Source organism: Euprymna scolopes, chromosome 45, assembly GCF_053919585.1.
Source record: "Euprymna scolopes isolate OS-2025 chromosome 45, ASM5391958v1, whole genome shotgun sequence".
NCBI classification, from domain to species: Eukaryota; Metazoa; Mollusca; class Cephalopoda; order Sepiida; family Sepiolidae; genus Euprymna; species Euprymna scolopes.
The window spans coordinates 28,826,389-28,842,315 of NC_136526.1; positions in this window are offsets into that span (position 1 = coordinate 28,826,389).

Below are 15,927 nucleotides of genomic sequence, written 5' to 3' on the forward strand. Positions count from 1 at the left end.
TTGTAATGTTTTGTTTTGTTTTGTTTTGTAATGTTTTGTAATGTTTTGTTTTGTTTTGTTTTGTTTTGTAATGTTTTGTTTTGTTTTGTTTTGTAATGTTTTGTTTTGTTTTGTTTTGTAATGTTTTGTAATGTTTTGTTTTGTTTTGTAATGTTTTGTTTTGTTTTGTTTTGTTTTGTAATGTTTTGTAATGTTTTTTTTTGTTTTGTAATGTTTTGTTTTGTTTTGTTTTGTTTTGTAATGTTTTGTAATGTTTTGTTTTGTTTTGTAATGTTTTGTTTTGTTTTGTTTTGTAATGTTTTGTAATGTTTTGTAATGTTTTGTAATGTTTTTTTTTGTTTTGTAATGTTTTGTAATGTTTTGTAATGTTTTGTAGAGAACCGTTTGTTTGGTGTATGTGTGCATATGTTATATCGATTTGAAGCTAATAAAATTGTGAATATAACCTAGTAATGTAATCTAGTCGGTGTTATGCGGTTGCAATGTTTTGTGAATTATATATTGGTTCTTATATGCTTAGGAGTTGCGTTTGCTGTGATGTTTATGTTTTGTATTTTGGGTTTTTCTTTTGCTGTGCGGCTTTCTCTGGCGGCTTTCTTTGCTGAAGTAAGGTGCGAGTTATTCTAATGATGTGTGTATTTAAAGAAATGGGATTTGAAATTGTCATGTGTATTTATTGTGTTCATTTGCATTGTACCAACGAACAGATTTGTCCTAGCGTCGCCATTGCTGGTTTCCGGTTTATTCATGAAAATATGGAGGGACATGATGCGGTATAACATATATAACTGCCAACTATCAACACAGTAGTTGCAGGTTCAATCCACGGTTAGGGAAAGTTGCTAATCTAGCCGCACTGGTGAGTTGTTGATACAATGAAACAGTAATGTATGTGATTGATTATGTATATATATATATATATATATATATATATATATATATATATATATATATATATATATATATATATATAATTCAAAAGCAAAAACAAGTCTGAATAACGTATTAAAATGGTCAATTGGGGAGAGAAAGAAAATTCACTCATTGTTTGAGAGAAGAAAAACATTAACGGAACATTTGAATATCTATGTATCACATACAGAGCTCAAATGTTAGTTAAAAGGCTCCTTGAGTTCTGAGAACTTTGACAGAAGGACAATGAGACATAGAAAAAAACATTGTGAAATAGTTGGAGTTGCATTTGTACAATATGATTCCTTGAAGCAACATAAGTACACACACACTGGAGACAAACAAAAGGACTTTTTACAGGCAGCTTATAAAGGACACCATTACTATAGATAGTCCACCTGTAGAGGAAGACCTAGCAAACTACCGGAGGCCTCTATTTGAAACAGAAGGCAAATACAATCAAAAAGCCCAATGGATTGAAGATATTATTAAACTCAATGAAACGAAGCCTCAGATGCCAGAACCAGTCATAACTCCTTGTATGATAACAAGAAAACTAGCACAATTATCCAACCACAAAGCACCTAGCATCGACAATGTCCAAAACTTTTGGCTGAAGCATTCCACCATATAGTGACTGCTTCAGCAGGATGCTAAGAGATGAAGAAGCAACACCACCCTGGCTAACAGTGGGGGACATCAGCCTCATACCTAAGACCAAAGAGACACAACGGCCAAATAAATACAGGCCAATATGCCTACAACTACCTACAAGCTTTTCACTGGTCTGGTAGCCGACGATATATATGACCATCTATCTTCTGAAAAAGAGAAGACAGGGTGCAGAAGAAAATGTCTCGGTACTAAAGACCATCTATTAATCAACAAGACCATCTTAGAAGACTGTAGGAAGAGGCAAAGAAACCTAAGCATGGCATGCATTGATTACCAGAAGGCATTTGACAGTGTACCATACTCATGGTTACTTTGGTGCCTTGAGTTATACAAGATCCACCCGATAATTAGACAAACACTGGCGGCTCACCTTCAGATGTAGAAAACCACAATATCATTAAATCACAATGGAGGAAAGACGATCATCACTGAAGTAAAAATTAAGAGGGAGAATATTCCAAGGTGACAGTTTATCTCCCTTACTCTTCTGTATGGCAATAGACCCACTAAGCAAGCTCCTGAATAACAACCCGAGCGCCTATAATTTGAGTCAGGGACGCCATCGAGATCCAAGCAAGAGAGTAAACCATCTGCTCTTCATGGATGACCTTAAACTATGCCAGCTCTGACACGGATCTTCACCAACTTCTGCAGGTAGTACACACATTCTCCAATGACATCGGAATGAAGTTTGGCCTGGATAAATGTGCTGTGTACACTCAGAGCTGGGAAGAAGACCCACACAGAAAATATGCAGCTTAATGAAAACATCGACATCAGGGATCTAGAAGAGCATGAGCCTTACAAGTACCTTGGCATTGAGGAAAACGAGAACATACAACATGCCAAGATGAGGGAGAAGATTAGTAAAGAATATGTACGCCGGGTGAGGAAAATATGCAAAACCCAGCTCACCAATAAAAATAAAATTACTGCCATAAACCAGCTTGCTATGCCAGTAATAACATACACCTTTGGTATCATTGACTGGCCACAAAAATACATCAACCGGCTAGATGTAAAGACACGGAAACTACTAATGCTTCATAAAATAATATATAGAAATCAGTGTTTACCAAGGCTGTATTTGCCCAGGGGAGAAGGAGGTCTGGGACTCTCAGAGATCAATCATCAACATAGGGCAACTATTGTGAGCACCGGTCAGTATCTGAGAAGCTCCCAGAATCACACCTTTTCAATAGTATACGAATATCAAGAGACAAGAGTCAGCAGAACAACATCAGTTACCCAGCTGGCCAAGCATTTTTTGTCAGGGCTGTCTCTCAGATGAGGACGAAACACCAAACAAGTGTGCCACAGAAATAGCAAGAAAGAGCCGGCAGAAATATACCGAGACCTTCCAAAGGATGAACCTTAAAGAATGGGACCAACATCAGCATGCAAAGTATTTGGGGGGGGGGGAACTCTCTCAGGAATACATAGACAAAGAAGGTTCCTTGGACTGGCTCTAAAGGGGAGCCCTCCACCACGATCAGGAAAGTGTCATAATGGCTGCTCAAGACCAGGAATTGATGACCAATGCATTCAAGAAGATGCCAGGTATTAGTAATGACAATAAATGCAGGTTCTGCCATACAGAATTGGAAAGTGTTAGTCATCTGATATCAAGTTGCAAGGTTCTTCTAGGGGACAGCTACTATACAGCAAGACATGATGGGGTATGTAAGTACCTCCATTAAAACCATCCGTAAAAAATTAAACATCCAGTGTAGCAGCAAGTCCTGGGAACATCAACCTGAAAGAACAGTTGGAAATGACTTATATACCATACATTACGACCATGTAATCCCTACAGCCACCTACCTTGAAAATGCTGCTGTGAAACCTGACATAGTTATATCGAATAAGTCAGAGTTGCAACCTTGATTGAAGTGAGTGTTCCTAATGATGGCGGTCTGAACAGAGCTGAAAGACGTAGTGGTGGTTTTTGTTTTACGGTTTTTCAGGTTATTTAATGTCGAATCTGGTTATTTTGAGGAACGATTTTTAATGGAGTATATATATTTTTTTTTTTTGAAGTCAGATTCTATTTAACCCATAGTTGGGACCCTAACAAGTTCTACCACTCCGGGTCAGAGTGGACCTGGGAGCAATGGCAATTAAAGGGTGGCTCCACACTCCCCAAGGCCCGCAAGGTGGCGCCTCACCAGCGGATATAGTTTTAGGTCACATCCAGGACCAAGAGCTGAAAGGGAGAAACAGACCAAATACCAAGGTCTCATGTATGATATGAAAAGAAACTGGAATCTTAGGCAGATGTCAATCATACCAGTTAATATAGGTGCCACAGGGCTTATGAAGAAGAACCTGAAGTCCTACCTAACTAATATTCCTGGTGAACCAAGTGCAAAAGAGATCCAGACAATTGCACTTAAGGCAACGGCGAGGATACTAAAAAGAGCTCTCGGTTGGTTTCAATAAAAAGCGGGGCAATGTTGGCAGCTGGTTTGGCTGCCCTATACCCAGCATTACAGTCTTCAAAGGAAGAAAATAAAAAAAATGAAAAATTAAAAAGAGAGAAAAACCTTATTCTTGTAAAATATATGAAATTTCCTAATCTAAATTAATTGGACACATGGAATTGAGATGGAATACATGAAAATAGAAGTATCAGCTCTCATTAGAAAAACAGAATCCACTGAAAGCCCCACTACAGTTCCTATGATTGACCAATACATCACTTTAGAAGCATAAACAGAACCACACCACACGCACCCATTGATCCGTTCAGATTGTTTGACCCTAACTCTACACAGATCCACTTGAACACCAGAATCTTCTTTGTTGAATAACTCCCCTACAGAACTTTCACAACCAGCAGGTGACAATGAAAAAAAATAACCCGCACTTAACCGTGGTTGTTTCTTGTGACTACCAACACCTGTACCAGCACCACTACTTCAGGAACTCTCGGAATCAGATGATGAGCAGTTGATCCTGGAGGAAGAACTATTTAAGACCACTGAGGAGGTCCAGAGAATGGGGCTGGAGAAGAAACCTCTTTTAGTGAAAGTACAAATTCTGAGAGCTACCAGGGCTGCAATAAAAAGGGCTAGTGTTGCTGTCCAGAGACTTGTACTATACAACACATCCCTTACAAAGATGAACCGGATTTTTTATGCTTCAGGGCTCTTATATTAGTAGAAAAACTGGCCCTAGATTCCAAAAGCCAAAAGCAATGGGAGTCCGGATCACAAAACCAAACAAGATACTGGGAATAGAAACTCTAAAATCAGGGATGGCTCAAGAAAATGATTTGTAATTTTAGTGTAAAATATGTAACAAAAATAGGGGAACTGAAATAGTGAGGCAATTCAAGCGCAGGATTTTATCACATGACAAAAGAATAAAAAAAAAGGAAAACAAGAATAGAGCAAAAACTGAAAGTAAACAGCAAAATACATTACTATACTACGAAGCTGAATAAGAGACATGATAACTGTAGAAAAGTCCTTGGAAAAGCTGGAGTTATAGGATTATTGGAGACCTCTGTTTCAAAATGAGTTCATCCACAATAAAGAAGACAAATGGATTCGAGACATTGCTGTCAGAGCCAGGGATAACAGTTGAAATGATAAAACAAAATCTGAATGCGTTCCAGAATTTCAAAAAGCCTGGAATCAACAACCTGTTGGTTTTACATAAATCAATCCAGTATTCATGTACGCAGAAAACTGTGACAAACAATCACACTAATTGAACTGCAACGATTTCTAATATAAAAAACAGAAGAATTTTCCAAGTTGATCTCTTATCTCTTTTGCCAGGTGATAGATGTATAAACGACAATGAAATGGAGATTCATTCTATATTCTAAAGCAACTTTATTTGCCATCTTCATTAGTAACGTGTACACGAGAGAAACGGGTTAGTAGGTTGAAGTGTTCTTGTGTGTAAAGATAGATTTAATATTATGCCAGCTTGTTAAATGAGAGAATAGTTCAGTTTACACGTGTAGTAGCTAGTAGTCATCGGGACGAAGGAGGCAGGTTAGGGTTAGGGTTAGGACGAAGGCGGCAGGTGAAAGGAGAATGTTCTAGTGGATACTTGGAGTGTATCGACAAGATCAGTTCTGTAACATGATAAAGACAAGATTGGTTCTGTAACATGATAAAGACAGGATTGGTTCTGTAACATGATAAAGACAGGATTGGTTCTGTAACATGATAAAGACAAGATTGGTTCTGTAACATGATAAAGACAGGATTGGTTCTGTAACATGATAAAGACAAGATTGGTTCTGTAACATGATAAAGACAGGATCAGTTCTGTAACATGATAAAGACAGGATCAGTTCTGTAACATGATAAAGACAGAATCAGTTCTGTAACATGATAAAGACAAGATCAGTTCTGTAACATGATAAAGACAAGATCAGTTCTGTAACATGATAAAGACAAGATTGGTTCTGTAACATGATAAAGACAGGATCAGTTCTGTAACATGATAAAGACAGGATCAGTTCTGTAACATGATAAAGACAGAATCAGTTCTGTAACATGATAAAGACAGAATCAGTTCTGTAACATGATAAAGACAGGATCAGTTCTGTAACATGATAAAGACAGGATCAGTTCTGTAACATGATAAAGACAGGATCAGTTCTGTAACATGATAAAGACAGGATCAGTTCTGTAACATGATAAAGACAAGATTTGTTCTGTAACATGATAAAGACAAGATTTGTTCTGTAACATGATAAAGACAAGATTTAGTTCTGTAACATGATAAAGACAAGATTAGTTCTGTAACATGATAAAGACAAGATTAGTTCTGTAACATGATAAAGAAATATTTAATAAAGAAAGTCTGTGTGGTAAAAATTATTCAATTTCATTATTTCATAAAATAATTTTTAATTTTATTATTTCATTAAAAAATAATATTCGATTTAATTATTTCATCATAAAATATTATTAAATTTTATTATTTCTTCAAAAAATATTATTCGATTTCATTATTTCATCCAAAAAAAAATCTATTTTATTATTTCATCATAAAATATTATTCAATTTTATTATTTTCTCATTAAATATTATTAATCATAAAATAATATTCAATCTAATTATTTAATCATAAAATATTTTTCAATTTAAATTTTTCCTTATAAAATAATATTCAATTTTATTATTTAATCATAAAAAATATTCAATTTCATTATTTAATCATAAAATATTATTCAATTTTATTGTTTATCATCAAATAATTTTTAATTTAATTATTTCATCATAAAAAATATTCCATTTCATTATTTAATCACAAAATATTATTCAATTTTATTATTTCATCATAAAATATTATTCAATTTTATTATTTCATCAAAAATATTTTTAATTGTATTATTTTATCATGAAATAATATCCAATTTTATTATATCATCATAAAATAATTTTTAATGGTTTTATTTCATCATCAAATATAATTCATTTTTATTATTTTATCATGAAATATTATTCAATTTTATTATTAATCATAAAATTTTTTAATTTTATTTAAATATTATTAAATTTTATTATTTCATCATAAAATATTATTCAATTTTATTATTAATCATAAAATATTATTCAATTTTATTATTTTATCAAAAAATAATTTTTAATTTTATTATTTCATCATGAAATATTATTCAATTTTATTATTTAATCATGAAGTAATATTCAATTTTATTATTTCATCATAAAATAATATTCAATTTCATTATTTCATCATAAAATAATATTCAATTTTATTATTTCATCATAAAATGATATTCAATTTCATTATTTCATCATAAAAAATATCCAATTTCATTATTTTATTATAATATATTTTTCAATTTTATTATGTATGAAAAAATAATTTTTAATTTTATTATTTCATCATAAAATATTATTTAATGTTCTCATTGCATCAAAAAATGATATTCATTTTTATTATTTCATCTTAAAATAATATTCAATTTTATTATTTAATCAAAAAATTATTCAATTTCATTATTAGATCATAATATATTATTCAATTTTATTATTTCATCATAGAATATTATTCAATTTCATAATTTTATCATAAAAAATAATTCAATTTTATTTTTTATCATGAAATAATATTCCAGTTTTATTATTTGATCATAAAATAATTTTTAATTTTATTTTTTTTATCATGAAATATTATTCAATTTTATTATTTCATCAGAAAATATTGTTTAATTTTATTATTTTATAATAAAATATTATTCTATTTTATTATTCATCATGAAATATTATTCAATTTTATTGTTTCATCATTAAATATTATTAATCATCAAATAATATATTTCATCATAAAATATTATTCAATTTTATTATTTCATCAAAAAATAATTTTTAATTTTATTATTTCATAAAAATATATTATTCAATTTTATTATTTAATCATGAAGTAATATTCAATTTCATTATTTCATCATAAAAAATATTCAATTTCATTATTTTATTATGAAATATTATTCAATTTAATTATTTGCTATAAAATAATTTTCAATTTTTTTAATTTATCATAAAATATTATTCAATTTCCTAATTTTATCATAAAAAATACTTCAATTTTATTTTTTTATCATTAAATAATATTCAATTTTATTATTTGATCATAAAATAATTTTTAATTTTATTTTTTTATCATGAAATATTATTCAATTTCATTATTTAATCATAAAATAATATTTAATTTTATTATTGCATCATAAAATATTTGATTTTCTCATTTCATCAAAAAATAATATTCAATTTTATTATTTTATCATAAAATATTGTTCAATTTTATTATTTGCTATAAAATAATTTTTAATTTTATTGTTTAATCATAAAATAATAATCAATTTTGTTCTTTCATGATAAAAAAAATTTGATTTCATTTTTTCATCATGAAATATTATTCAATTTATTATTTCATCATAAAATAATATTCAATTTTGTTATTTCCTCATAAGATAATATTCAATTTTATTATTTTTATCATTAAATAATATACAATGTTATTTCATCATGAAATAATGTTTAATTTTATTTTTTCATCTTTAAATATTTAATGTTATTATTTCACCATTAAATAATATTCAATTTTATTATTTCATCATAAACTAATTTTTAATTTTGTTATTTTATCATAAAATAATATTAATTTTTTTTATTTAATTATAAAATAATATTAACTTTTATTATTTAATCATATAAAAATTTTCAATTTTATTATTTCATCATAAAATAATATTCAATTTTATTATTTCATCATGAAATATTATTCAATTTGATTATTACATCATAAAATATTCAATTTTATTAAATCATCATTAAATATTATTCAATTTTAATATTTCATCATAAAATAATTTTCAATTTCATTATTTTATCATTAATATTCAATTTTATTATTTCATCATAAAATAGTGTTTACTTTTCTTATTTCATGATAAAACTGAGTTCAACTTCATTATTTAATCATAAAACTGAGTTTAACTTAATTATTTCATCATAAAGTAATATTTAATTTTGTTATCTCATCATAAAATAATGTTCAATCTTATTATTTTATCATAAAATTATGTTTAATTTTAATATTTTTTTCATAAAATAATGTTCAGTTTTATTATTTCATCATTAAATAATATTTAATTATATTATTTTATTATAAAATTATATTTAATTTCATATTTTCAATATAAAATAATATTCAATTTCATTATTTCATCATAAAATAATATTCCATTTCATTATTTCATCATAAAATTATATTCAATTTTATTATTTCATCATAAAATTATATTCAATTTTATTATTTCATCATAAAATTATATTTAATTTTTATATTTCCTCATAAAATAATGTTTATTTACTTATTTCATCATAAAATAATATTTAATTTTATTATTTCCTCATAAGATAATATTCAATTTTATTATTTCTATCATAAAATAATATTCAATGTTGTTATTTCATCATAAAATAATATTCAATGTTATTATTTCATCATAAACTAATTTTAAATTTTGTTATTTTATCATAAAATAATATTAAATTTTATTATTTAATCATATAAAAATTTTCAATTTTATTATTTCATCATATAAAAATTTTCAATTTTATTATTTCATCATAAAATAATATTAAATTTTATTTTTATCATAAAATATTATTCAATTTTATTATTTCATCGTAAAATATTATTCAATTTTATTATTCCATCATGAAAGAATATTCAATTTTATTATTTCACCATAAAATAATATTCAATTTCATTATTTTATCATTAAATTATATTAAATTTTATTATTTCATCATAAAATAATATTCAATTTTGTTATTTTATCATAAAATTATATTCAATTTTATTTCATCATAAAATAATATTCAATTTTGTTATTTCCTCATAAGATAATATTCAATTTTATTATTTTTATCATTAAATAATATACAATGTTATTTCATCATGAAATAATGTTTAATTTTATTTTTTCATCTTTAAATATTTAATGTTATTATTTCACCATTAAATAATATTCAATTTTATTATTTCATCATAAACTAATTTTTAATTTTGTTATTTTATCATAAAATAATATTAATTTTTTTTATTTAATTATAAAATAATATTAACTTTTATTATTTAATCATATAAAAATTTTCAATTTTATTATTTCATCATAAAATAATATTCAATTTTATTATTTCATCATGAAATATTATTCAATTTGATTATTACATCATAAAATATTCAATTTTATTAAATCATCATTAAATATTATTCAATTTTAATATTTCATCATAAAATAATTTTCAATTTCATTATTTTATCATTAATATTCAATTTTATTATTTCATCATAAAATAGTGTTTACTTTTCTTATTTCATGATAAAACTGAGTTCAACTTCATTATTTAATCATAAAACTGAGTTTAACTTAATTATTTCATCATAAAGTAATATTTAATTTTGTTATCTCATCATAAAATAATGTTCAATCTTATTATTTTATCATAAAATTATGTTTAATTTTAATATTTTTTTCATAAAATAATGTTCAGTTTTATTATTTCATCATTAAATAATATTTAATTATATTATTTTATTATAAAATTATATTTAATTTCATATTTTCAATATAAAATAATATTCAATTTCATTATTTCATCATAAAATAATATTCCATTTCATTATTTCATCATAAAATTATATTCAATTTTATTATTTCATCATAAAATTATATTCAATTTTATTATTTCATCATAAAATTATATTTAATTTTTATATTTCCTCATAAAATAATGTTTATTTACTTATTTCATCATAAAATAATATTTAATTTTATTATTTCCTCATAAGATAATATTCAATTTTATTATTTCTATCATAAAATAATATTCAATGTTGTTATTTCATCATAAAATAATATTCAATGTTATTATTTCATCATAAACTAATTTTAAATTTTGTTATTTTATCATAAAATAATATTAAATTTTATTATTTAATCATATAAAAATTTTCAATTTTATTATTTCATCATATAAAAATTTTCAATTTTATTATTTCATCATAAAATAATATTAAATTTTATTTTTATCATAAAATATTATTCAATTTTATTATTTCATCGTAAAATATTATTCAATTTTATTATTCCATCATGAAAGAATATTCAATTTTATTATTTCACCATAAAATAATATTCAATTTCATTATTTTATCATTAAATTATATTAAATTTTATTATTTCATCATAAAATAATATTCAATTTTGTTATTTTATCATAAAATTATATTCAATTTTATTTCATCATAAAATAATATTCAATTTTGTTATTTCCTCATAAGATAATATTCAATTTTATTATTTTTATCATTAAATAATATACAATGTTATTTCATCATGAAATAATGTTTAATTTTATTTTTTCATCTTTAAATATTTAATGTTATTATTTCACCATTAAATAATATTCAATTTTATTATTTCATCATAAACTAATTTTTAATTTTGTTATTTTATCATAAAATAATATTAATTTTTTTTATTTAATTATAAAATAATATTAACTTTTATTATTTAATCATATAAAAATTTTCAATTTTATTATTTCATCATAAAATAATATTCAATTTTATTATTTCATCATGAAATATTATTCAATTTGATTATTACATCATAAAATATTCAATTTTATTAAATCATCATTAAATATTATTCAATTTTAATATTTCATCATAAAATAATTTTCAATTTCATTATTTTATCATTAATATTCAATTTTATTATTTCATCATAAAATAGTGTTTACTTTTCTTATTTCATGATAAAACTGAGTTCAACTTCATTATTTAATCATAAAACTGAGTTTAACTTAATTATTTCATCATAAAGTAATATTTAATTTTGTTATCTCATCATAAAATAATGTTCAATCTTATTATTTTATCATAAAATTATGTTTAATTTTAATATTTTTTTCATAAAATAATGTTCAGTTTTATTATTTCATCATTAAATAATATTTAATTATATTATTTTATTATAAAATTATATTTAATTTCATATTTTCAATATAAAATAATATTCAATTTCATTATTTCATCATAAAATAATATTCCATTTCATTATTTCATCATAAAATTATATTCAATTTTATTATTTCATCATAAAATTATATTCAATTTTATTATTTCATCATAAAATTATATTTAATTTTTATATTTCCTCATAAAATAATGTTTATTTACTTATTTCATCATAAAATAATATTTAATTTTATTATTTCCTCATAAGATAATATTCAATTTTATTATTTCTATCATAAAATAATATTCAATGTTGTTATTTCATCATAAAATAATATTCAATGTTATTATTTCATCATAAACTAATTTTAAATTTTGTTATTTTATCATAAAATAATATTAAATTTTATTATTTAATCATATAAAAATTTTCAATTTTATTATTTCATCATATAAAAATTTTCAATTTTATTATTTCATCATAAAATAATGTTCAATTTTATTATTTAATCATAAAATAATTTTCAATTTTATTATTTCATCATAAAATAATTTTCAATTTTATTATTTCATCACAAAATAATGTTCAATTTTATTATTCCATCAGAAAATAATTTTCAATTTTATTATTTCATCATAAAATAGTGTTTAATTGTTTTATTTCATAATAAAACTGAGTTCAGCTTTATTATTTAGTCATAAAACTGAGTTAAACTTTATTATTTCATCGTAAAGTGATATTTAATTTTGTTATCTCATCATAAAATAATGTTCAATCTGATTATTTTATCATAAAATGATGTTTAATTTTAATATTTTTTTCATAAAATAATGTTCAGTTTTATTATTTCATCATTAAATAATGTTTAATTATATTATTTTATTATAAAATTATATTTAATTTCATATTTTCATCATAAAATAATTTTCAATTTTATTATTTCATCATAAAATAATATTCAAATTTATTATTTCATCATAAAATAATCTTCAATGTTATTATTTCATCATAAAGTAATATTTAATTTTGTTATCTTATAAAATAATATTCAATCTGATTATTTTCTCATAAAATGATGTTCACTTTTAATATTTTTTTCATAAAATAATAATCAATGTTATTATTTCATCATAAAATAATGTTCAATTTTATTATTTCATCATAAAATAATGTTTAATTTATTATTTCATCGTGAAGTTTTTAATTCAAAGCAGCAGATGGCAATTTGGAAGAAGGAAAACAAATCAGTAAAAAAAAAAAAAAAAACTACACGATTCCATACTTTCACATCAGAAATAAAAACCCATGAATTTTACAGCCTTAAGTGAGCAGCTATAAACACCAGCTAGATCTTCGGTGGATGCAACCCCCGCTGAAAATGCAGAAACCCTCCTTCCATTAATAAAATATATTCTGCCAGGGACCACAGTCGTATCAGGCTGTTGGAATGCATACAACAAAGTGGGGGGAGAGGGGTATCGCCATTTAACGCTGAACCACAGCCTTCACTTCGTAGATCCTGAAACTAAGCCTCCGACGAATCATGTGGAACGAATATGGAAGCCAAACAACGCAACAAAGTAAAATGTGGGATTAACCAGGAGCTTTTGGACACATATCTCTTAGCGTTTATGTGGAGGCAAACATTTGGTAATGCTTCATTTGTATCCATATTAGCTCACATCACCGAAAACTACCTGGCTGATGACGATCTTTTTTGAATGTCCGTTACCACCTCTGCAATGCATCCACTTTGCCATCGTGTGATGCCGTTCAACAGTCTGCAGAAACAACAACATCTGTTTTAATATTAGAAAAAAAACCCAAAAAACTATCCCATACAGTTTTGTTTCAATTTTTCAAGTTTTTCCTTTAAAAAAATTTAAAAAAAAAACAGAAAAAGAACAAAAAAATGTTTTGTTTCAATTTTTTCTAGTTTTTAGGTTTTTCCTTGAAAAAAAAAAACTTTAAAAACAAATTCCTTGAAAGTATTTATTTTACTTACCTTTTCTCAAACAAAAAAATCTTTAACATTATTTACTTAAAAAATATATGACGAAAAAAAATCAGTGAAATACTATTTGCTTGTTATAACATTTTACTTTACAGTTAATAAAACTTAAAATTTAAGGTAGGTTTTGCTTTCCTTGTCGACGCTCTGCTTAATCCAGCTGTTGACGTTATGTTCCGAGGCAGGCGCTGAGTTATATCTGGATCACTCTCTGCATGACTACTGAAGAACTCCAAGTTGAAGTTCTGCATATCAGTAGGTTATATCGGCTCTGCACCTGCTGCTGCTCTACTTCCTCTTCTATTCTTTCTGCTTCTTATTAGCATTTAAAGTTAAATACTCTTATTATTACATTATTACAACTGTAATATAGAACTCGTTTGGATTGTGCTTCTTATATTTCTGTTATTTCAAGGTTAAACTCTGCCTTTACTTGCTCTAAGCTTTGATTTGTTACTGTTGGCGTATTTGAAGCTAATTCATCAAACAGGTTTGAAAGCGATACAGTTTTACTTTCACTTTGATTTTCTTGACCCTCAACAGATTTTCTTGATTAAAGTGAGAGACTATATTTCCGTCTGTTGTAATGATTGTCTTCACAGCATTGTGAAGAAATAACGAATCATTTATTGTCAATGTTGCTAGGAAGAATCAAAATTAATCTGAAGTATTTCATCCGTTTTTGCGGCATTTTTTCAAGTTCAAAATAGAATTTTATTGCCTAAAGTGTCCTCACATTGAGACTGCATTTTTGAAATTCACCAACTGTAGTAGGGTGTATTCCAATTCCTACTGTAACTATTCATTTGAAGCTGAAATCATAAAAATTGGTCAGTTATCTCATAAGATAACAATAACATACTGAATTTTCAAGAGTCTACGATAATTTTAAGTGGCTGTACAAAATAAGACTGAAACTTATTGAAGCCACCCAATAAGGCCAAGGGATTTGGTGGAAAAGTCACCAATCATATTTTGCTCCTGAATCCAGCAAAATAAAGAAAATTTTATTGGAGATTTTACAAAAAGAACATTCATTCATTCATTCAGAACATTGTGCAATTCTTGGATTATTCTTGGACATGCTGCCATTAACTTCTTGCTTGCAGTAATTATTAGCCTTCAATTAAATTTAGTCTCCTTTGCAGATATTCAATTGAGATCTTCTTGACCTTTCACAACTATTTGGTGTAGCTCCAGTCGCTGATTCCATTTTTTATTTAGAGGCAAAGACAAACGCAAGCACTTTGTTGGTCTATGAAGTTTTTATCCCACACTATGCAGATATTCTGTCTCCTCTTTTTGACCTGGTCATAACAGGCAAAAGGATAATGCACATATTTTGCTAAATCAGCCTTTAAGATCTTTAATGAAGCAATGAAAATAATCAAAACATCCTTACTTTACTATCCTTTGTCTGTTACCCAGTTTTCATTTATCATCCGTGCTTCTTGCTAAGCAACTTTATGTTTTTTCTCGTCACGCTTTCTCAACATGCCAAGAAATCTTATAATGTAAGAAACAAACATTTTTTTCTTACAGGGATTTTTTTTGGTCAGTTGATTGTATTGTATCAAACAATAAAATGTTTCATGTCTAATTAATGAAAAGAATCTATTAAAATTTTGTAGTAGTGTACAAAATGATGGCGGCATACTATGCGAGATTCGTGGATCTGTTCAAAAGCAAGGAGTACACCTAACGGAAAAACCTTTGAAGGATTATTGCAAGTGTATATGATGACTCCAAATAATGCCCCATCTTACATGACGTCAGGAGAAACAATGTGTGCAAAACC